The sequence below is a fragment of the Lepidochelys olivacea genome (genome assembly GCF_965140295.1).
Source record: "Lepidochelys olivacea isolate rLepOli2 genome assembly, chromosome: 1".
NCBI classification, from domain to species: Eukaryota; Metazoa; Chordata; order Testudines; family Cheloniidae; genus Lepidochelys; species Lepidochelys olivacea.
Window position 1 is genome coordinate 168,305,128 of NC_140411.1, and position 22,695 is coordinate 168,327,822.

The 22,695-nt window shown below is 43.5% G+C and overlaps 1 protein-coding gene across 6 annotated transcripts in view; it reads left to right on the forward strand.

Moving 5' to 3' along the window:
• The window catches only part of TIAM1 (TIAM Rac1 associated GEF 1), a 276,930-nt gene that overhangs the window by 72,017 nt on the left and 182,218 nt on the right, over positions 1-22,695 (forward strand). For 4 of the 6 annotated variants that reach the window (XM_084620561.1, XM_084620566.1, XM_084620567.1 and 1 more), the window contains exon 2: positions 678-866. The exons of the other annotated variants lie outside the window; for them this stretch is intronic. The gene's annotated coding sequence lies outside the window, so the exon portion shown is untranslated. The remainder of the gene's footprint in view (positions 1-677; positions 867-22,695) is intronic. 6 annotated transcript variants of the gene reach the window in all.

Here is a 22,695-nt window from a genome sequence, read left to right on the forward strand (position 1 = left end):
CTCTTCTGTTAGATGGGGATACTAGCATGGGGGAATGGTGTGTGGATATGTGCATTAATATTTGTGAGGCATTCTAATTCCATGGGGATTAGGCCTGGATAAGTACCTCGATGTAGGCACACTGAGTTAAAACACGCCTATGTACTTTTCATAAAGGCTCATCTGGCTTTTGAGTCAAGTCCTAAGTAATTTTCTGTATTATGTAATATTTCTGTGTTTCTTTTTGTGAAACTAGCAATTTTCTTTATAGATTAAAAATGCACATCTTACGTAATTATCCTTATGATAGATACCATTATGATCCTTCCCCATCTTGATTTCCCCCCCTTCTAATTTGCAAAGCAAATTCTGCTTCGTGGGTAGTGTGTGTCATTACAAGCGTTTTCCCTAGCAACCAGATATTTCTAATAGCCCAAATCATTGCCAAAAATCTTGAAATGTGGCAGAGCATCTTTGAACCCCAGGATGTTACAGTGCAGCCTCTCTGATAAGCTAAAGCCTACAGTTTCTTTCAAATTGAATAAAAGGTTTACTGAACTGTAAGTAAAATTGATTCTGTGAATAGTTTATGGTTGTTTGAGCCATAAGAGAAATTCCTTCAATGCTTACATATTAAAAAAATGCTTGTGAAGCCAAATGTTTCTTCTGTGTATCCATGTGTATGATTTCATTTACAGCTTCCTGTCTGAAGAGTCATCTGCTTGATGAGCACCTGATCTTGAGAGACATGTATTGCCTTGATAAGCCATGCTGTATTTGATATCTACATAATTGTTGCTGTTGGACCCTCTGCATCTCCTGGAGCAGCACACTTTATGCTGCAATACAGGATGAGCAATTAAGGTCTTTCCTTTTGTGCAGAATAGGTATGTATGGTCTTCATTATGTTCATTTTGTGCCTATTAACAGACTTTGGTTTATAGAGAATATTTAGGGTATCTTGGGAGTGTGGCCATTCTCCCTTCCCCATCTCTCCATTTAAAGAAACCCCCAAGTCCTTTCTTTACATAGAGCTGCAGAAATAAGAGATGCAAAAGTTTTATTAAGTCACTATTTCATCCTTTGGCATTGCAGCATTTCCCTTTACAGTTGATTTTAATTGCTTCCCTTTGGAAGCTATTTCAGTCTAATAGATTTCACTGTTTTTTTCCTCCTAATATTCAGCTTAAATTTTCCTGTGTTTATTTCATCTCAGTTATGTCCTTTTGTTCCACTTTAACAATTCCTTTCCGTCCTTGGAGTTTAGATACTTTTACAGTATTTTTCCTTGGATTGTTTTTCCTTGCAATACAACTAACGAATTTAAGCAAACATCTTTTAAATTAGCTGGCATCGCATCATAAGTTTGTTTGTTTATAACTTCCTACCACAGGAGTAGTTTTCAGCCCTGTAGTGAAACAGTAAACAATTTAATTAAAATAGAATGTCATAATTTTCATTTTAAAAAAGTTATCCTAAAAGATGTGACAATGAAAGCACTACAAATGAAGTTTTCTTTATCTCCAGAATGTATTCAGGATGCGCAATACAAGCTTCCCCACACTATCTTGTCTATATGCCATAACTCTATTTTTTGGTAAGACACTTTATCCTGCAGCAAGGACTTGTTTGCACTGAGAAAACGCATCATTATGTTAAAACATGATTTTGCCCTTAGTGTGGACAAGAATAGTTATGTTTAAAAAAATCTTACTGAGATGTGGTAGGTACCAAGTTTTATTTAACATTGTGTTAAAGCACGTGGCTAACACGTTTTGTAACATGATGTTTCCAATGGTAGACCTAGCCTAAGAGGACAGTTCAATTTCTGTACACTTTACTGAGATGGCCGATAATAGCATCAGCTGGTGCCAATTATGAGGGTGGATTTCCTGATTTAGAGAGCTGCCTAGCAGGAACTGCATCAAGAACCTAATCCTAAGCCATCTGAAATCAATATGCATCTCTTCATTGACTTCAGTGGGCTTTGTATCAAGCCCTGAGACCACTAACTCATTTCAAACTGACCACTGAGTCGTCTTCAGATGATACAAGGGAACAATAAATATGTGCCTTAATTTTCCTTGGTGTATCTAAAACACAGAAATATAAAATTTTCCATTATGGATCATACATAGCATTGCTCCTTTGAGGCTGAAATCCTGCACTCAGCAATGACCACTACTTGTTATGTAGAGGAAGGGGGAAAAATGTGCAATACTCTACATGGTTTAAGGTTTCCTTTCTGACTTGTGATCATATCATACCTTGAAGCATGAGATTTGTTTATTCCTGGCTTTGCCTGCATGACCAGAAATGTTCTTCTGTAACGTAACATTCTCTATCTGTCCCTTCCTCCTCAACAGAGGTGTGACCTCCAAATAAGTAAACACAATTTTGTATGTCGATTAAATATATCACAGAAGTATGTATTTCAGGATCAGAAGTTGTAGATTGTTGGTTAATGTAGAAAACGAGAAGCCACTAATAACATAATGAAATGTCATACTTTGATTCACTTTTATAAATGTGGTAGAAAAATGAGAAGCAGATGTAAAATTTGCATCAAGTCAAATAGTTAAATTCTAGTAGTTAGTTAGTTCATTCTCCAGGGCAATCCTGCCATATGTGTTCAGTTTTCAGAAGTTTGACTGTATACATCATCTGCTTTTAGTTCCAAACAATATAACATTTATTACTGAATTGAGAACAAGTTGTTTTGGAAAAAATTCTGTAAAGAGTCAAAAGCTGTCTGTAATTTTGATTTCTGCTATGGTATCATTGCTATATACAGTATATGCCATCTGGGTAAAAGAGGATGGTAATGAATTTGTATAACACTTAAGTGACTAATTGTCCTAATGATATTCATTGTGATTACAATCTCCAAGGAATATTACAAATACTTTTCTACTTGGGAATACAACTAGCTTCTTTGGTTCTTTTGCTGGCTGCCCCATTCCTCCTGCCATGTACAGAAATCCTGTAAATTGTTTAAAAGTGGGGACCATCTTACAAAACTTTGCTGGGTAATTTAGTAAGAACACAATCTTTTCTCGTTGTAGGTTTTACTCTTTGGGGAATTCTGCACCAAAAAATTAAATTCTGAGCGCAATATTTTAAAATTCTGCACATTTGTCAAAATAACACTATATAATCATGCCAGTTTCAATTACTTTGGTAACTTATTTCAAAATACCTGTCCAGCAAGTATGTCTGTAACAATACGGACACTCACAAAAATTCCCCCAGGGCAGAGAGTTAAGGAAACCCCTATGACAACCCAGTTTCTGTTTCTCTGCTCCTCTCCCCGGGGGCCAGACACTTACACCCCCCTCTCCTCCAGAGCCCAGGGATCCAGAGGGAGAAAGAGGCTGATGCTGGGTCCTAGGCTTGCACAGAGTTTCCCATGCACCACCGCCTCCTTCCTTCAGGGCATGCTGGGAACCCTCCAGTTCCCTCCCTCTCCTCCCCTGGGCTTGTGTTCTATTTGTGAGCTGGGCTCTGCCGGGTACAGCATCCCCTCGTGGCGGACAACATCTCTGCAGCCCATTTCTGTGGGAGGAAGAAAGGAAATTCTGTGCGCACAACATTCATTTTTGTTAATTTCTGCATTGTGCAGTGGTGCAGAATTCCCCCAGCAGTAAATTTTGAGATCCTATTTCACTGCCTACATCTAAGCATGTGTTTTATTGTGTATGTGGAAGCATGACTGGGACTTCTTTTTTTTTTTTAAATTTCTTTTGGTTCCATAACTGCATACCCAGTGTGAAGGTCTAGCTGTGGTCAGGTTGTGGTGTGCAGATCCACGCTCTGGGAACGCATGGTCAGAGATAAATAACAGCTAACCCCTGTATCTGCTTAGGGGTGCATTCCCGAGCACCTTCTGTGTGGTGCTGGGTGTCTATTGTTAATGAAGGGCTAGCAGTATCCTAGGTACTTTACCGATAGATATGAAGACAAAGTTTCTGACTGGACAAACATGCTGCAACATACTCAGTGACAGCAACCTGGCCTATGTGGCTGTGCAGGTATCTTAGGAGGACTAAGACTCTCACTTCCATGCCCCTGTGCAGTCTGCCTAGATCTTGGGTGAGAAAGGATAGAGATGCTGTGTAGCTGCTATTCTCCCTACCACAGTGGGGCAGAGCGGGACAAATAGCAGTCACATAATGGGATCTTGGCTCTAGTTCCAGCGCACTGTCTAGAGACATTTTAGGGAGTAGGAGGTTACGGGTACGTCTACACTTAAATCACGACAGCAGCGCAGTTACAGCTGTAGTACTTCAGTGTAGATACCACCTATGCTGACAGGAAGGGTTCCCCCATCAGCACAGTAATCCACCTCCCTGAGAGGTGGTAGCTGGGTTGATGGAAGAATTTTTGTCAGCCTAGCACTGTCTACACCGTGGTATAAGTTGGCTTAGTTATGTCACTTGTGGGGGGTGGATTTTTCATGCCCCTGAGACACATAGGTATGCTGATGTAAGTTCCCTGTGTAGACCAGCCCTACATGTGTTATAATCTGCTTGAGAGAGCAAGTACTGAGGAAGAATTAAGGAAGGAATCGGATGCTCTGAGGTGTGGTTCCTCCCACTGCTTACACATAGCACTGTAAAAAGAAAAGGAGTACTTGTGGCACCTTAGAGACTAACCAATTTATTTGAGCATGAGCTTTCGTGAGCTACAGCTCTATAAGGGTGCCATACAAACAGGAGGCAAGTGGGAGCAAAAAGGAGCAACAAAACCCAAAGCATTGCAGTTGTGAAATGGAGCATGTCTTGCAATATGCACAATTAAGAATATTTCAACTCAATTTTTTTGTAATACATTCATTTCAGTAGCATTTGAGGGGACTAATCACCAAAATGGAAGTAAAACAAAACCAGTATTTTATTTTGCTACACTGATTTGGCTTTCTCCTGTGATGTGATCGTCCCCCTCTATTCGACATTGGTGAGGCCTCATCTGGAGTACTGTGTCCAGTTTTGGGCCCCACACTACAAGAAGGATGTGGATAAATTGGAAAGAGTCCAGCGAAGGGCAACAAAAATGATTAGGGGTCTGGAACACATGACTTATGAGGAGAGGCTGAGGGAACTGGGATTGTTTAGTCTGCAGAAGAGAAGAATGAGGGGGGATTTGATAGCTGCTTTCAACTACCTGAGAGGTGGTTCCAGAGAGGATGGTTCTAGACTATTCTCAGTGGTAGAAGAGGACAGGACAAGGAGTAATGGTCTCAAGTTGCAGTGGGGGAGGTTTAGGTTGGATATTAGGAAAAACTTTTTCACTAGGAGGGTGATGAAACACTGGAATGCATTGCTTAGGGAGGTGGTGGAATCTCCTTCCTTAGAAGTTTTTAAAGTCAGGCTTGACAAAGCCCTGGCTGGGATGATTTAATTGGGGATGGGTCCTGCTTTTGAGCAGGGGGTTGGACTAGATGACCTCCTGAGGTCCCTTCTAACCCTGATATTCTATGATTCTATGTTCATTTGCATGGATATTTCTAGCAGGACTAGATAAATTTTTTTAAAAACCCATTTCTCTTCTCCCTGATTTATTGTTCAGTTCCTGTATTTTGTCTTTTGAAGGGGTGTGTGTGTGTGTAATTACTTCAAAATCTTATAAAAATAAATGAGGGTTATGGTGAAGGGAATTTGGATGTTTATCCACTACCTGATAGACAAAAATGTACTGTGCTTATCTCCCTGATGAGAGGATATTGTCTATTTTTGTTACAATTGATTAGAAAGCAACTTTTTTTTGGTTCAAAGTGCTCACTTTTATTCTTGATAAGGCAAAAATTAGAGTGCTGGTAGACTAATATAGTGAAAGACCAAAGATGTGAATTCATAGAATCAGTGTTCAGCAAAGCTAAGAGTTGAGATTGGGGAGGGGAGGAGTGGACTTACTTCTATACCAATTACATGATGAGTCTGAGAGGCTGTCTGATGTGGACATTTGGAGTAGACTGCCCATTGGAGATGGAAGACGATTCTGGAGCTGTAAGCTGCTGCCTTGCATACTTGTGTCAATCACTTACGCCTGTGTGAAGTGAGTGAAAAGCTACCACTGTAAGTGAGAGGAATTCTGATTTGGTGCTATTTTGCACTCCCTTTGCACAGCTGTAAAATAACACAAATGGCAAGACAGGGCAGACTCTGCCCTCATTTCCTTCCACAGAGAGCACATTAAACTAAAGCTACAGGAAATCATCTTAGACAACACAATAGGAGGCTTCTTGACCAGAGGTCATTTCCCGTGACACTTGGTATCCTTGTGGTATTATGAGCAAAATACAAAATGAGTGTTTTGGATACATCTGTCAATAAATGAAGAAACTACTGATCCTGTAATATTTTTTTGCACTTAGCTTCTTTCTTGAATGAGTTCAGCCTTATAGGTATGTGATTGCTATACTTGATTGTAACTGAGAGGGCTAATATTGTATCATGAATTTTGTGATGAAAGTCCTATCAAGTCTTTGTAAAATAATTTAAGTATATAGAGTTTTTAATATGGTATGTTTCACTGTCTTCTGTGTTAGGTATATAATGGAATATCCTTTCTAGCTGGTTTCAAAGGGGGGGGTTGTAGGGGGAGAATCCAAACTCCTATGGAAACGTGGAACAATATGTTAGAGAACAATAAAGAATTTAAAAAACCCCAAGCTGAACTGAATGTCTCAGGCATGTAACTGATACTAAAGAAAAATTGATTTCTGTGGAACTACAAAATTCACTTCCTTGGCTTTTGAACTAATATAAGCAACTAAGTTAATTTTCAAACTGTGCTCTATTTTCCAAAATAATTCCTTGAGCATGTCTTTTAGAAAAACATCCAGTCTTGATTTAAAAGTTGCCAAAGAAGAACCTACCATAACCCTTGGTAAATTGTTCCAATGGTTAATTACTCTCATTGTTAAAAATTTACATCTCATTTCCAGTCTGAATTGGATCGTGTTTATACCTTTTGTCTGCTAGACTGAAGAGCTGTTAAATTATTAAATATTGTTCCCCATTTAGGTACTTGACTGTAAATAGATTGAGCTACTTGAGTCTATCATTATAAAGGCATGTTTTCTAATCCTTGAATCATTTTCCTGGCTTTTCTCTGAACCCTCTCAAATTTATCAACATCCTTTTTGAATTGTGGACCCCAGAACTGGACACAGTATTCCAGCAGCAGTCACACCAGTGACCATTTGTCAATCAAGATTGGATGCTTTTCTAAAAAATATGCCCTATGAATTATTTTGGGGAAGTTCTATGGCCTGTGTTACACAAGAGGTCAGACTAGATGAACACAATGGTCCCTTCTGGCCATGGGATCTATGAATTTGTGTTTGGAGGAAAAATTATCCTGATCCAACTTTCTTTTATCCAGTATGTTGATTTATCAAGCTGAGTGCATGCACAAGTGTTTGCAGGATCTGGGCTCTGTATTAAAATACTTCAGAAGAGCTCATTACTAAGTACCTAGTCCTGCTCCCATAATGGTCAAGCACAGAACTCCCAGTGGAGGCATACTTAGTCCTTGTGGAAAGGGTTAATTGGAAGATATTCTCAAGTGAGTCCTTGTCTCAGGAATGAAATGCCTTTATACATACTATTCCCTGGTATGCTAAATCATAGATTTGGTGATCTTTGGGTCATATTGCAAGGCTTATCTATTCTTCCAGGCCCTCTTGAGGTAAGGGGTGGCAGGAGAGAGAAGGATTTAATGAATAGGAGGATGTGGAGGCGCATCCGAGTTTGGGAGGCTTTGTAGTTTTTGGACCTGGTCTATTTTAATATTGGATTTTAAAAACAATTTGTATTTGTTATCAGAACATTAGGTAATCTCATTTTTAACATAAAGGACCCTCGAATTCACTTCCCCATTGTTTCCCACAGTTTTAATGTCTTCACTACTTCTCTTTTGTCAGTCCAGTTGTGAAATGTTTTGTTTTAAAATCAAACATACACGCACACAAGGCCACATTATAGAAATATTTATGCATGTGAGTAATTTTATGGGGTTATTCACGTACATAAGTGGTTACAGAAACAGGGCCTAAAGTGGCTGGTTAAGAATCAATATTCTTGCCATTGCATGTTGTGTTTTTTGTTTTTTTTTAAAGTGTAAATTATGTAGTGTCAGGCACTTGTATCCAAACTCTGCACCAAAATATGCTTTACTCTGAAAAAAAAAATCTCCTTGTGTAGGTAGTTTGTCCTTTAAAGAGAGACTTAAAAAAGAATACAGCTTTAAAAAACAGCTAAGAGAAATAATAGTAAATTTTAACTTCAGCTTTTGATTTTAAAAATCTTTCTCCTTCATCTGGGTCTTTTGGGCTGGCCAAGTCAGAAAGGAGCAAGAGGATGTACCGGTCTCCTTTGAGCACTCTGCATCAACTTGAAAAGGAACTCTTATACTCTTTTTTAACTTTTTTCCTAAAATGAGATGCAAACAAATTAGTTCTGCCAGGTGTAGGAGTGACATTTCAGAATCCCACTGACAGCTGGATTATCAAGTTAAAAATCATCTCTCCCATGCTGGAACTAACTGAATAACTCTCCTTTTTGTCAGGTTTCAGAGTAACAGCCGTGTTAGTCTGTATTCGCAAAAAGAAAAGGAGTACTTGTGGCAACTTAGAGACTAACCAATTTATTTGAGCATGAGCTTTCGTGAGCTACAGCTCACTTCATCGGATGCATACTATGGAAACTGCAGAAGACATTATATACACAGACCATGAAACAATACCTCCTCCCACCCCACTCTCCTGCTGGTAATAGCTTATCTAAAGTGTTCATCAAGTTGGGCCATTTCCAGCACAAATCCAGGTTTTCTCACCCCCCTCCAAAAACCACACACACAAACTCACTCTCCTGCTGGTAATAGCTCATCCAAACTGACCACTCTCCTTACAATGTGCATGATAATGAAGGTGGGCCATTTCCAGCATAAATCCAAGTTTAACCAGAACATCGGGGGGGGGGGGGGGGTAGAAAAAAACAAGGGGAAATAGGCTACCTTGTATAATGACTTAGCCACTCCCAGTCTCTATTTAAGCCTAAATTAATAGTATCCAATTTGCAAATGAATTCCAATTCAGCAGTTTCTCGCTGGAGTCTGGATTTGAAGATTTTTTGTTGTAAGATAGCGACCTTCATGTCTGTGATTGCGTGACCAGAGAGATTGAAGTGTTCTCCGACTGGTTTATGAATGTTATAATTCTTGACATCTGATTTGTGTCCATTTATTCTTTTACGTAGAGATTGTCCAGTTTGACCAATGTACATGGCAGAGGGGCATTGCTGGCACATGATGGCATATATCACATTGGTGGATGTGCAGGTGAACGAGCCTCTGATAGTGTGGCTGATGTTATTAGGCCCTTTGATGGTGTCCCCTGAATAGATATGTGGACACAGTTGGCAACGGGCTTTGTTGCAAGGATAGGTTCCTGGGTTAGTGGTTCTGTTGTGTGGTATGTGGTTGTTGGTGAGTATTTGCTTCAGGTTGGGGGGCTGTCTGTAGGCAAGGACTGGCCTGTCTCCTAAGATTTGTGAGAGTGTTGGGTCATCCTTCAGGATAGGTTGTAGATCCTTAATAATGCGTTGGAGGGGTTTTAGTTGGGGGCTGAAGGTGACGGCTAGTGGCATTCTGTTATTTTCTTTGTTAGGCCTGTCCTGTAGTAGGTGACTTCTGGGAACTCTTCTGGCTCTATCAATCATGCACATTGTAGGGAGAGTGGTCGCTTTGGATGAGCTATTACCAGCAGGAGAGTGAGTTTGTGTGGAGGGGGCGGAGGGTGAGAACCTGGATTTGAGCTGGAAATGGCCCAACCTGATGATCACTTTAGATAAGCTATTACCAGCAGGAGAGTGGGGTGGGAGGAGGTATTGTTTCATGGTCTCTGTGTATATAATGTCTTCTGCAGTTTCCACAGTATGCATCCGATGAAGTGAGCTGTAGCTCACGAAAGCTCATGCTCAAATAAATTGGTGAGTCTCTAAGGTGCCCCAAGTACTCCTTTTCTCCTTTTTGTATAGGTTTTAATGAAATCACCCATGTGGACAGGGCCAGAACAAAGCACATGCACCCTTAAAAGGTGCCTGGCCCTTGTGCTGGTGCTCTGTGCAGTAGTGAAATTTCACCTTCTGTGAGCAAGTACCATGTGATAGCTCTCTTTTTAGCAGTTCTTTAGAAGATGCAGTTTAAATTGGTGGTGGGGGGAGGAGGGGTGAAAGCCCATTTTTAATAAGGGTATAATAGAACAAAAAAAATCAAACTCCAAAATCTTGCCCCAAGCTGAGTTATGACCTCAAAAAGGTAGAAGTATCAGACTCCATGAAGTCCACTAGGGATTTCTCTATTGATATTATGTAGAAGGTGCTTAGATACTATATTGATGAGTGGCAGTATAAAACCCTAAGATGTATAACACTTGCCTGTTACATAGTGGTTTTCATGTGTAGATCTCATAGACTTTGCAAAGGAAGACTTTTGTTAAGGGGCACCTGAGACACAGGTGAAATGACTTTCCAAAGGTCATGCAGCCAACTAGTGGCAGAGCCGGGAGTAGAACTTAGATCTACTGATTCCCAGTCCAGTGCCCGATCAACTGACCATGCTGCATCCATTTTTTAAAATTCTTTTGTTTTTAATTTGTGTATCCAACTTTATGAATGTATTTATAATGGTGAGTACTGAAAATACATCATTATAAAATAGGGGCAGTAGTATAGTGGAATAATATTATATGAAGTTCCTTTTGTGTTAGCTATTTCAGTGTGCAATACAAAATGATGAAGCATTAACCTAGCTCCATAGATATACACGTACTCTGAGAGAGTCTCTGCCTTGAGTAGCAGTCTACCATAGATGAGACAAACACTGGACAACAATTTTAAAAAAGGAAGGATCTAAAGAAGTTCATGCAAGTAGTGGGTTTGAGGGAGGAGTGAAAGGTTGTGTGATGGGCAGGAAGAGAGAGACTGTAACAGATATAGGGAATAGCATGACAGAAGGCTTGGAGCCAAGGCCAGTAGCTGGAGGCAAAGGAAGCAATAACGAGAGATAATTGGGAACAGCATAGGGAGGAGTAGGATGGAAATGGGAGCAGAGATTAATTCTGTCTGTCTGATACTATATTCATGAACTGTAAGGCCAAGAGGGGCCATTATGACCAAGTTTGACCTCCTGCATAAAGAGGCCATGGATCCTTCCCCAATAATTCTTGTATCAAGCCCATAACTTTTGGTGAAGCTTGCTAGAGCATTTCTTTTAGAAAGAAATCCATCTTTGGCTGAAAGACTTCAACTGATGGAGAAGTCACCACACTCCTAGATAAGTTATTTCAATGCTTTAAAAAGTTGCATTTAGTTTAGTAATTCTAGGTATCTATGGAAATGCCTATCACAATGGTGTTGATGTGTAGCTTTGTCAATAAGGATGAGGAGTCTCAATCTGATGTCCTAACAAGTCAGGGAAGAGATTGTTATTGACCTGTTTTGGTAGCACCTAGAAGTCAGCCAGCTTTGAGCCCCATTGTGCTAAACATTGTGCAAATACATACTAAATGAAAGTCCTTGCCCCAAAGAACTAGTGGGGCACGGGCGAGAGGGGTATGATTTGGGGAATACAAGGTAATTGGAGAGGAAGATTACTCTAGCAGTGCTGTTTTTCATTAAAGCAGCAGAATAAGAGAGGCTGAGGCTAGGGATGAATAGGAATCAAGGCAAAAAATCAACTTGTGGACAAAGTTGATTCTCTATGATGCTCCTGCCCCTCCACCAATACAGTTGTGCTCCACAGAGATGGAGCAGCTGGGTACACCCAGGGTCTGGTGTCAGGCACTGGGAGCAGAGTGTTTCTAGTGGCAGGACCCTGGCTGTGGAACTCCCTGCGTAAGAACTGAGGCTGTACCTAAGCCTGATGGTGGTCAAATCAAGGTATAAAACACATATTCATTGAATCTTTCCCCAGAATTAATAACTATCAGCAAATGAACAAAAGCCCTCCCCATTCACTGTGCTGCTGGTCTTCCCTGGAAGAACATTGAGAGGGAAGTGCTATTTTTTTTTCTTGTTGTTCGATTTTATGCTCCTTTAATATTGTATAGTGCTCAGGTACCATACTTATAGATGCTATATTAGAACATAAGATCACTAGGAACTAAGGAATTGGAGAAGGGTTGGGAAGAAAGATGAGAAGCTTCTTTTGGGAGAAATTGGGCGGTGGTAGTGGGACATTTAGGAGGGAATGGCTGATGGATAGTGGGAGATGTAATCTAGGGCAGAGGATCAGAAGGTGGATTTGGGAATCCTCTGCCTGGAGGCATGTGTGTCAGTTGAAGCCGTGGGAGTAGACACGTTTGCCTAAAGAGATGCTATAGAGGGATTGATAGGTAGAGGAGCCACCAAAGTAGTGGTCAGCGAGGCAGAAGAACACAGCTGTGGCAATGTGGGGAGGATTGGAAATGATGGAGTAAAGTGATTGTAGGCACATATGACTTGCCATATTGGATCAGACCAGTGGTCCATCAAGTCTAGCGTCCTGTGATAAAGGCAGCAGAGATCAAAATGATAAAAATAGAGAACTGTCCCTTTGGCTTATCAAGGGTATCATTATGCTTTTGGGCAAGGCCGTGTTGAAGTAAACAAGGCAGAAACTAGCCTGAAGTGAGACCAGGAGGAAATTGGAGTAGATTGAATGAAGGGATTGGGTGTGGACATTGTGCACAAGGGTTTTGGAGATGAGGAAGAGGATAGGACAGTGGTTAGAGAGGCGGATACAGACTAACATGGCTGCTACTCTGAAACAAGTAGTTGTTTTTTTTTTTTAAACTTTTTTTTCCAGACAGGAGGACAAAGTATGTGTGTGGTGGCTGATGGAAAAGAGCCAAAAGAGAGGACGAGGATGAGAGAGAGGCAGGAACTGATGAAGTTAGAGATTGCAAAAGGAACACCTTTGAGTCAGACTTGGATTCAGGAGGAAGGGGGAAAAGAGCAAAACAGGTAGAGCAATCCTTAACCTGACGACAAGGGAGTGGTTAGAATATGCTGCTTAGAAGAAAAGGCTAGAATTATCCTTAAACATACATTGCCATTTCTTCGCAGTATATTGGTATTAGCAGAACTAGAGCATGGTTAATTGAAATGGTTTACTATGTGGCTAGGTAGTATGTTAACATGGCAAGATTTGCTATACTCCATGGGTATTGTATAAGCCCAAGGAGTAATCTGTTACTACATTTGGACAAATAAATAAAAATTATTCCAAGCAAATTTTACACTTGTTGAGAGAACAAGGAAAACGAGCTGCAGGCTACAGCTCAGGCGGATTCCCAAGATTGCTTGCTCGCTCTTTTTATTTTTTAATCAGTCATCAGAAAGGAATGTTTTTCATTATCAGAAATTAAGTCTTTTAATGAGTGCTCTTCTAATGGTCTTTACTTTGTTCATCATTATTGTTAGCTATTAACTGTGTAAAGGATACAGTGCAATGTTAGATATAGGCTAGTACAGTAGTTCACATCTCTTAATTTAGAGAGAAACAACACAGAAATATAAATATATCTTGGATCCTACCCCTCTTAAATTTCCAATCCTCCTCTTTTCAATTTTGAAGTGCTTGGTGGCTCTTGACTAGGGCTTGTAATCACTACTGCAAAACAAATAAATTAATATTATAATACAGTGCTCATAGAGAGGTCTGTCTGCACCACCAATATTCCCTAAATCAGTGGTCATCAACCCGCGACCAACTGGTTGATCCCAGCTGATTGCAATCTTCGGCAGTGTAGTGTGGCTGCAGCTAAGGCAGACTCCCTGCCTACCCCCAGGGCTGCAGGGGTGTGTTGGCCTCTTCTGAGAGTGGTGTGGGGCCGGGGTAGGTGGGGAGCCTACCTTAGCCTCGCTGTGCCTGGAGCAGCCAGAGGTAAGTGCTGCCCACTGGGAGGCCACACCTCATCCCTGAGCCCCCTCCTAGAGCCAGCACCATACCCCTTTCTGCACCCTGAACCCCCTCCTGCTCCCCAAGCCCGGACTCCTTTCCTAGAGCCAGCACCCTGAGCCCCCTCCTGCACCCCAACACTCTGCCCCAGCCCAGAGCCCCCTCCTGCACCCAAACTTCCTCCTAGAGCTTGCACCCCTCACTTCCTCCTGTACCCCTGCCCCAGGCTCAGCCCAGAGCCCCCTCACACACTGCAAACCCCTTGGCCCCAGCCCAGAGCCCTTACCCCCTTCCAAATGCCAACCCCCTGCCCCAGCCTGGTGAAAGTGAGTGAGGGTGGGGGAGAGTGTAGGGGATGGAGTGAGCGGGGCAGAGCTTTGGGGAAGGGGTGGGGTAGATCTTGGGTTGCCCTTAGATTCAAAAAGTGATCTTGGGCATAAAAAGGTTGGAGACCACTGCCCTAAATTGTAGTTTGAGAACCACTGGAATAGCAGATTTAGAGGGACAGGTTGATTTTCTCATAGAGATAAAGGGATAGGGCAGGTTGACAAGACTTGGCTGGTTTTAGGTTTAAGAATGACTTCAGCATGAGTCCTCAAAACAGTGTGTTGGAGCCACAGTCTGGGGGAAATAATGAGATGGTGCAAGAGACAGTGATTCTGTAACTTTACAGAGATACAGCAGTAAGAGGGAGAAGGTCTACTTAGAGGTTTTAGGTTCTGGTTAGAAGTCTGAGTGATTCAGAAGATGTAAATGTAGAATGGGGGATATGGCTGCTGGAACAGCACACTTAAAATGGACAACATGAAAGTGCTCAGGGCACTTTAAAGAGGATGCAGATATTTTGCCTAGAAATAGAGACATACACGTGGTGTGCACAATTACTGGTAGAAGCAATGAGTTTATGAATCCCATCTTGGAAGAAAAGAAGATTGGACAGCTGGTGCTTTTCAGAAGAGAAGAAATCTGCAGGCAGGATTCTGGAAAGGAAAGCAAAATAGAATAAACTCCCTTCCCAGTAGTGCAGTGTCGGGGGAATGCCCTCAGTTCTCACAACCTCCCACATCTTTGAGTGGTTATGACTGGTCACTGACTTTCTCCCTTACTCTGTCGCTGTACTGTTCTCCTCTCCTCCTGGTCCAGTCTCTCTGTAGCCCTTTCTTGAATGGAAGCTTGGATCTCTTGGAGTCTGTGTTTTTTTTTTTTTTTACACTGGTGCTTTGCTCTTTTCTGTGTAGGCTATTATGACCCCATCACCATAGTATCCAAGTGCCTGTTGTTAGCAAAAATGGCAACACATTTTGCTGTCTTCTTCCCATGAGGGAATGGAGTGGATCCATCAGTTGTGTGAGTTGCTCTTTTGACAGTGTCATTTAGTGGTAGCATGCTGGGATAGACTCAGGAAAATAGCATTTTCCGTTTTCCTTTTCACCACACTTGAGAGGTGTGGTGTGGTATTAAGAAACTGAACTGCAGAAGAAGTTATTGATATTTTAAAAAAAAACTGCATGACCAGCTCCTGCTTTCCAGATCTGTGGTGAGATAAGAGAAGCATTTGAATGTGACTTGTGTACAGCCTGAAATATCCACTGGCAATGGAGAGCTAAATCTGTTCTATACAAATACTGGAAGCATATGTAACAGGATTGCTGACTTGGAGTTACAAGTTTTCAAGGATAAGTACAGTATGATAGTACAATCATATCAGACATTTTTAAATCAGAAAAAAAGACTGGGGATTTAAAAATAGTAGTCAGAGGATTGTTGGATTTTGCATTAGACTTCCAGAGTACTGGGAGAAAAGAAAAAAGGCTTTTGTAGGCATAACAAAAGAGCCCTTAAGAAGTCTAGAACTCTGATTTGGGGAATCCTGACTGGAGTAAATATGAAAACTTTATAATCTGAATGTTGCAATGTGTTAATGATTTCCATATGGATAATATACAGGCAAGCAAAACAGTTTTTTGTTGACTTGCTAGAATTTGGATTAAGTGACATGGGGAAAATTGTTAGATTTCCTGAATATTTTTATTGTGTGTCTTGTGTATTACTATCGATTCTTTGTGGCAGGGCATCTCCTCTGTCTCGCCAGGCTTCATTCTTCCCCCTCTGATGGTTGGAGAGCCTGGAGTAAGTCAGCTGCATGCCGGATGGTGTTTGTTAAAATAAAAGAAAAAGGGGATACCTTTTCCTACCCCCTCTCTGGGGGAGTGTGTGTGTTGCCTTGTTGTTAGGGCTGGGGTACCAGTCCTTCCCCCTAAACAGGCAGTCAGGTTGATTCCCTGGTAGGGAGGAAAGCACCTATCCACCCTGGAGAAACCTTTCTTCCTGCTGCCACTAACCCTGCAGCAGCTTGCCACCACCCCCTCCCACCCCCCTCTGCAAAGGAGTTTTTAAAGGTCACAGGCAGCCCTTATTTGGACTCAGGTATCCTTGTTGACCTGAGGTTTAACCTATTTTCAGTTTATAGGGAAAGGGGTCTTTATCATTCTAGGGCTAATATACCTGCTTTCCACCACTCTTACAGCTGTTCAGCCTGACTTTGTCACATGGGGTACGTGTGCGTGCGTGCGCGCGCAACCTAGATACAGTTTCCTTCACATTTAATCTTCACACCTTTCAGTTTCCTCAACAAATGAGGCAGGGGTCCCATAGCAACAGCCTCATTCACTACACACCCCTAATCCAGCCCCTGCACAAGTTCATCCTGTGCACTGAAGAAAATAAGGGTCCTGTGGACCAATAGTATGTGGTCATTATAGGGGAGCTGTTAGCGTTGCCTGTGCCCAAGGTTACCTGACTCTTTCCATTATAAGTAGGGCCCTACCAAATTCACAGTCCATTTGGTCAATTTCACAGTGATAGGATTTTCAAAATTGTAAACTCATGATTTTAGCTATTTAAATCTGAAATTTCACAGTGTTGTAATTGTAGGGGTCCTGACCCAAAAAGGAGTTGTGGGGGCATCACAAAGGTGTGTCTGTGTGTGTCTGTGTGTTGGGGATGTTGTGGTATTGCTACCCTTACTTCTGTGCTGCTGCTGGTGGCAGAGCCGACTTCAGAGCTGGGCAGCTGGAGAGCGGTGGCTGCTGGCCGGGAGCCCAGCTCTGAAGGCGCAGCCACCGCCAGCAGCAGCGCAGAAGTAAGGATGGCCTGGTATGGTATTGCCACCCTTACTTCTGCACCGCTGCTGCCTGCAGAGCTGGGCCCTCAGTCAGCAGCTGCCGCTCTCTGGCCACCAGGCTCTGAAGGAAGCAGTGAAGAAGTAAGGGTGGCAGGGTATGGTATTGTCACCCTTACTTCTGTGCTGCTGCTGGCAGGGCGCTGCCCTCAGAGCTGGGCCCCCAGCTACTGCTCTCCAGCCATACAGTAAGGGTGGCAATACCACAGCCCCCCTAAAATAACCTTGTGATCCCCCCTGCAACTTTCTTTTGGGTCAGAACCCCCAATTTGAGAGAAGCTGGTCTTCCCTGTGAAATCTGTGTAGTTTAGGGTAAAAGCGCCCACAAGACCACATTTCACAGTCTGATGTGTTTTTTCATGAATGGGAATTTGGTAGGGCCCTGATAAGACCCTGTTTTCATTTGCTTATAACTTTGCTAAACTTCAACTATTTGGACTGAAATTTCTCATACTGAGTTTCTGCCTCAGGCTTAACTTTTTTTGGAAGATTTCAGCTACAATGAGTTAGCCTTTTCCAAGAACAAGGTAGGGGAAAATACATAGTTTGCACACGTTAAAGAAATTCTTACAGTCATGTAATTGGTAAACCTCTGGGGGGGAGAAAAGCATCTTTAGTTCACATGTGATCAGTAGAGACTCTTTTTAGTTTTTGGTAGCTGAGTTCCGTAAAGATTATGGTCTGCACTGAGCACGCTCCATCCGTGGTGCGGGGGCTGAGCAGGACTTTACTAGGCTCCATGCTTCTGGCAGCTGCAGGCTGCTGTGGTGCTTGGGACAGGAACAGAGAGCTGCAAGCAGGGCCGGCCTTAGTGAAAATGGGGTCCTGGGCAAACTTGTATTTTGGTGCACCCCCGCTGCTTAATTTGTATTGAAAGAGGTGCCAGAGCTCAGCACTGACTGGGCAGCTGGAGAGTGGTAGCTGTTTCCCGGGTGCCCACCTCTGAAGGCAACGGTACCCCCAGCAGTAGCACAGAAGGAAGGGTGGTGTGGTATATGGTGTATTGCCACCCTGACTTCTGTGCTGCTTCAGGGGCTCGTGGTGGTGTGACTGCATCTTGCCAGAGCTCATGGCCCTCCTGCAGCCCTCTGGCCACTCCTGGCTCAGCATGTGCATTTTGACAGGAAATACCACACATTAATAACACTACGTGTGTATCTGAGAGAGGTGTGTGTGTGTGTGAGTGAGGCAATCTGTGTTGGGAGAACGTGAGAGAGACTGTGTGTGTGAGAGACCGAGTGCTGTCATTTTAAGCACAGTACTCATTTGTTCAGACTTGTTCTGTCCAGACTTCAGCAGCTCTGTCCCAGAGGCTGTGAGGGAGCAGCAGCACAAACTCTTGTCCCCGTCCCCATCCCCTGTCCCTAGTTTCCGAGGTACTGGGGATACCCTCCTTTCTGCAGAGGATGCAGGAGGCTCTGGGAGCAGCTTGGCCAGGGGTGGGGGTAGGAGCAGTGGCTGCAGACAGCAGCAGTAGTGGGAGGAGGGGCACCCTTGCTCCAGAGACACCCCTCTGAGAATGCAGCATGGGCATCCCTCCGCTCTGCACAGCCGGCATGAGGCTCCCTGGAGCAGCTTGGCCAGGGGCAGCTCCAAATGGGGGAGGTGGCACGAGCAGCAGCGGCTGCAGAGTAGCAAGGGGAGAAGGGAAACCCCTGCTCCAGAACCGCCACCGTAGCAATGCGTCCTCTGGGCTGTCCCCCTGATAGCCCATGCTTAATCTGGGCCTGGCTGAAAGAGAGTCTCCTCTGTGCTCCTAATGCTTCCCTGAGGGTGTCTAGGCAATGTTTAGGAGGAGGAACTTACATCACACAATGGCAGACAGCTAAAAAGTGATAGTTTTTTTTAAAAGTATGTACATACAAATGCTAGAATTCTAAATACTAAGATGGCTGAACTTGAGTGCCTCGTATTAAATGAGGATATTGATATAATCGGCATCACAGAAACTTGTGATCCTGGTAATTACAGGCTGGTAAGTCTAACTTCAATACCAGGCAAATTTGTTGAAATTATAGTAAAGAGCAGAATTATGAGACACATAGATGAATATGATTTGTTGGGGAAAGTGAACATGTTTTTTGTAAAGGAAATCATGCCTCACTAGTCTACTCGAATTCTTTGAGGGGGGTCAACTAGCATGGGATAACGGTGATCCACTGGATATAGTGTACTTAGATTTTCAAAAAACCTTTGACAAGGTCCCTCACCAACAGCTCTTAAGCAAAGTAAGCTGAGAGAGCTTGAGCTGTAGCTCACGAAAGCTTATGCTCAAATACATTGGTTAGTCTCTAAGGTGCCACAAGTACTCCTTTTTGCGAATATAGACTAACACGGCTGTTACTCTGAAACCTGGTTAAAAAATAGGAAACAAAGGGTAGGAATAAGTAGTCAGTTCTCAGAATGGAGAGAGTAAATAGTGGTGTCCCCCAGGGCTCTGTACGGGGACCAGTCCTATTCAACATATTCATACATGATCTGGAAAAAGAGAGAAACAGTGAGGTGGCAAAATTTGCAGATACAAAGCTACTCAAGATAGTTATGTGCAAAGCAGATTGCAAAGGGGTCTCACGAAGCCAGGTGACTGGGCACCAAGATGGCAGATGAAATTTAGTGTTGATAAATATGGGCAGTGTGTGACTCCTGCATTTGGGGAGGCTGGGCACAAGCACTGGAAGCTCCCTAGAAGTGTTGGGGGGCCACTGGTGCCCATACACTGGCTCTGCCTCTGCCTCCTTCTCCATCCCGGGCCCTGCTTGGCCTTCTTTCCCTGAGGCCCCACCCATACTCCACCCCGACTCTGGTCCAGGTCCCGCTCCTGCTCGGCCCCCTGCCCAGAGGGCCCTCCCCGCCTGCTGCTTGTGCCTCTCTGCCACCTTCCCTAAGGGCCCCCCTGCCCAATGGGTGCTCGACCTGCCCTTCTCCACCCCTGCACCACCCTCTCCCTGCCCCAGTTCCACCCCTTTCCCCCAAGTCCCTGCCCATACCCTGCCTCTCTACTGCATCTCTGCTCCTCCCCCTCCCTCCTGGAAAGTCCTAAGCGCTGCCAAACAGCTGTTAGGTGGTGGGCAGGAAGCGCTGGGAGAGGTGGGGTGGGGGTGGGGGGAGCTTGGCTGCTGGTGGGTGTGGAGCACCCGCTAATTTTTCCCCGTGGGTGCTCCAGCCCTGCAGCATCCACGGAGTCGGCGCCTATGCCCCCTACCTGTTGCTCGCACCTCTCCATTCCCAGTGGGTGGGCCCTCAGGGGAGGGGGTGGAGAGGCGTGGGTGGGGGGCCTCTGAGGAAGAGGAGGAGCGGGGACAGGAAGAGGTGGAGTGAGGTCGGGGCCTCAGGGGAAAAGGTGGAGCGGGGCGGGAAGAGAAGCAGCATAGGCAGGGCGATGGGGAAGAGGACAAGTAGGAGCAGGGCCTCAGGTGGAGTGTTTGTGGGGCCACGGCTTGGTCACCTTTTCAGCAGTGGTGTTCCAAAGGCGGTGGGCTGGTGCGCCTCCAAAGGGAGGTGCACTGCATCCTGTTTGGGGAGGCTTAGCCTCCCACGGCCTATTATACCCACTGCTCATGTTGATAAATGCAGAGTAATTCACATTGGAAAACACAAAATGATGGGGTCTAAATTAGCAGTTATCACTCCTGAAAGAGATCTTGGCATCACTGAGGATAGTTCTTTGAAAACATCCACTCAGTGTGCAACTGCAGTCAAAAAAGCGAACGGACTATTGGGAATCATTAGCAAAGGGATGGATAGATAAGATAGAAAATATCATATTGCTTCTGTATAAATCCATGGTACGCCCACATCTTGAATACTGCATGCAGATCTTGTCACCCCATCTTGGAAAAGGTTCAGAAAAGAGCAACAAAAATGACTAGGGGTATGGAACAGCTTCTGTATGAGGAGAGATTGATAAGACTGGGACTTTTCAACTTGGAAAAGAGATGACTAAGGGGGGATATGATAGAGTAAATCATGACTGGTGTGGAGAAAGTGAATAAGGAAGTGTTATTTACTCCTCGTAACACACATAGTGGGGGTCACCAGATGAAATTAATAGGCAGCAGGTTTAAAACAAACAAAAGAATCTATTTCCTCACAGAACACACAGTCAACATGTGGAACTGTTTGGCAGGGGGTGGATTGGGGGAAAAGAGACAGAACTGGGTTAGGTTGTGAAGGAGAAGCACAGAAAGATCTGTGCCTTCTGGAACACGCTTTCCTCCAGTGCCTGGAATGGAACCCAAGATTCTTGAGTTTTGCCCTTCCTCTGCTGTTTATCAGATATCTATGAAACCCACTGGCAAAATGCATGTCTCATACCCCTTAGATTGAATGCTATGAGTCTGGCAACATTATAAACTGAAAACACCACCTTCTACTGGGAAGTATTAGAGAACTATAGATGTTGTTACCAGCTCTGCTTGCCTCCTTCCCTGCCCTTGGCACCCAGAGTAAGAGAGAGATGCCTTTGTATATATATAATATGAAATCTAAAGAAATAATTTTAATAATAATAATTTATATTTTAAAATGGCAGCTGATACTTATCAACCCTAATTAAACTCAACTTTTGCCAAACAAAAATCCCCTCCCCTCCAACACTAGCTCCCATCAAGTTCTTCCTTCTCGTAAAGCATACGATAGGACCCATTCAGTTTCTAAAGTTGAACATCTTTACAGTGAATTTATCAGTTTCTTGGACACAGCTCCGCTAGTAGAAAATAATGACCAGTGCAGACCAATTCAGAGGATTTTGGATCTTGTAAATGACATGGGGCCTGATTCAAAGCCCTTGCGTCCACTGAAATTCTCCTTTGACTTAAATGGATTTTTGATCTGGCCCTCGGTCTAGAATTTGAAATTGCAGTTTAAAGTGTGAGGAGGTTCAAAGAATTATCTTGCTCTCCCTGTCGAGGAGTCTGGCCCTGACTGTGCATTTTCCAGACTGCCTGGAGCTTGCTACCATGGGTGAGGAAAACCTGACCTGCAATAACAATGCCTAGACCTGCTCCTTGTGCTCAGTGAAACAAACCCTGGGACTTAATGTCTTTAGTCTAGGGGAGTGAGCAGGTTCTGTGTGGGCTTGCAAGCCAGGAGCAGATGCTCATTCTCCCTGTATATGAAGCATGTTGTACCAATCATAAATTCCAGATCTGGTGTTTGCTCCCAGTTTACTGCTCACTGAATGGGTGACTGGGCCCCTGTGTACTGGACACAACATGCAGTACGGTGCTTATTGGTTAATGAGGTGAGGTATGTGGTTCCAGGCCAAGAGCAAAGTCATTTTTGAGGAAAGAATAATGAGGAAACCTGACAGCTAAAGCAACACTGAGTCCAGTGGCAGCCTAATAGGATTGGTGCCTAGATGCTACAGTGATTGCACTGAAAATGTCTATAATTGAATGGTAGAGAAAGGAGTTGCCTGGAAAAATGTCAGCTGGGCCTTCTCAGGCTTCATTTACTAACGTTAATCTTCATGGTTGCAGACCTTGTTAAAACATGATTCAAATGTGGCTCTCACTGAAGTGTTTCCTGACGTTTGGCTGGCTGGTGTGAATGAGGCCACTAAAGGCCAGACGAAACTTGAGCGCTTTTCT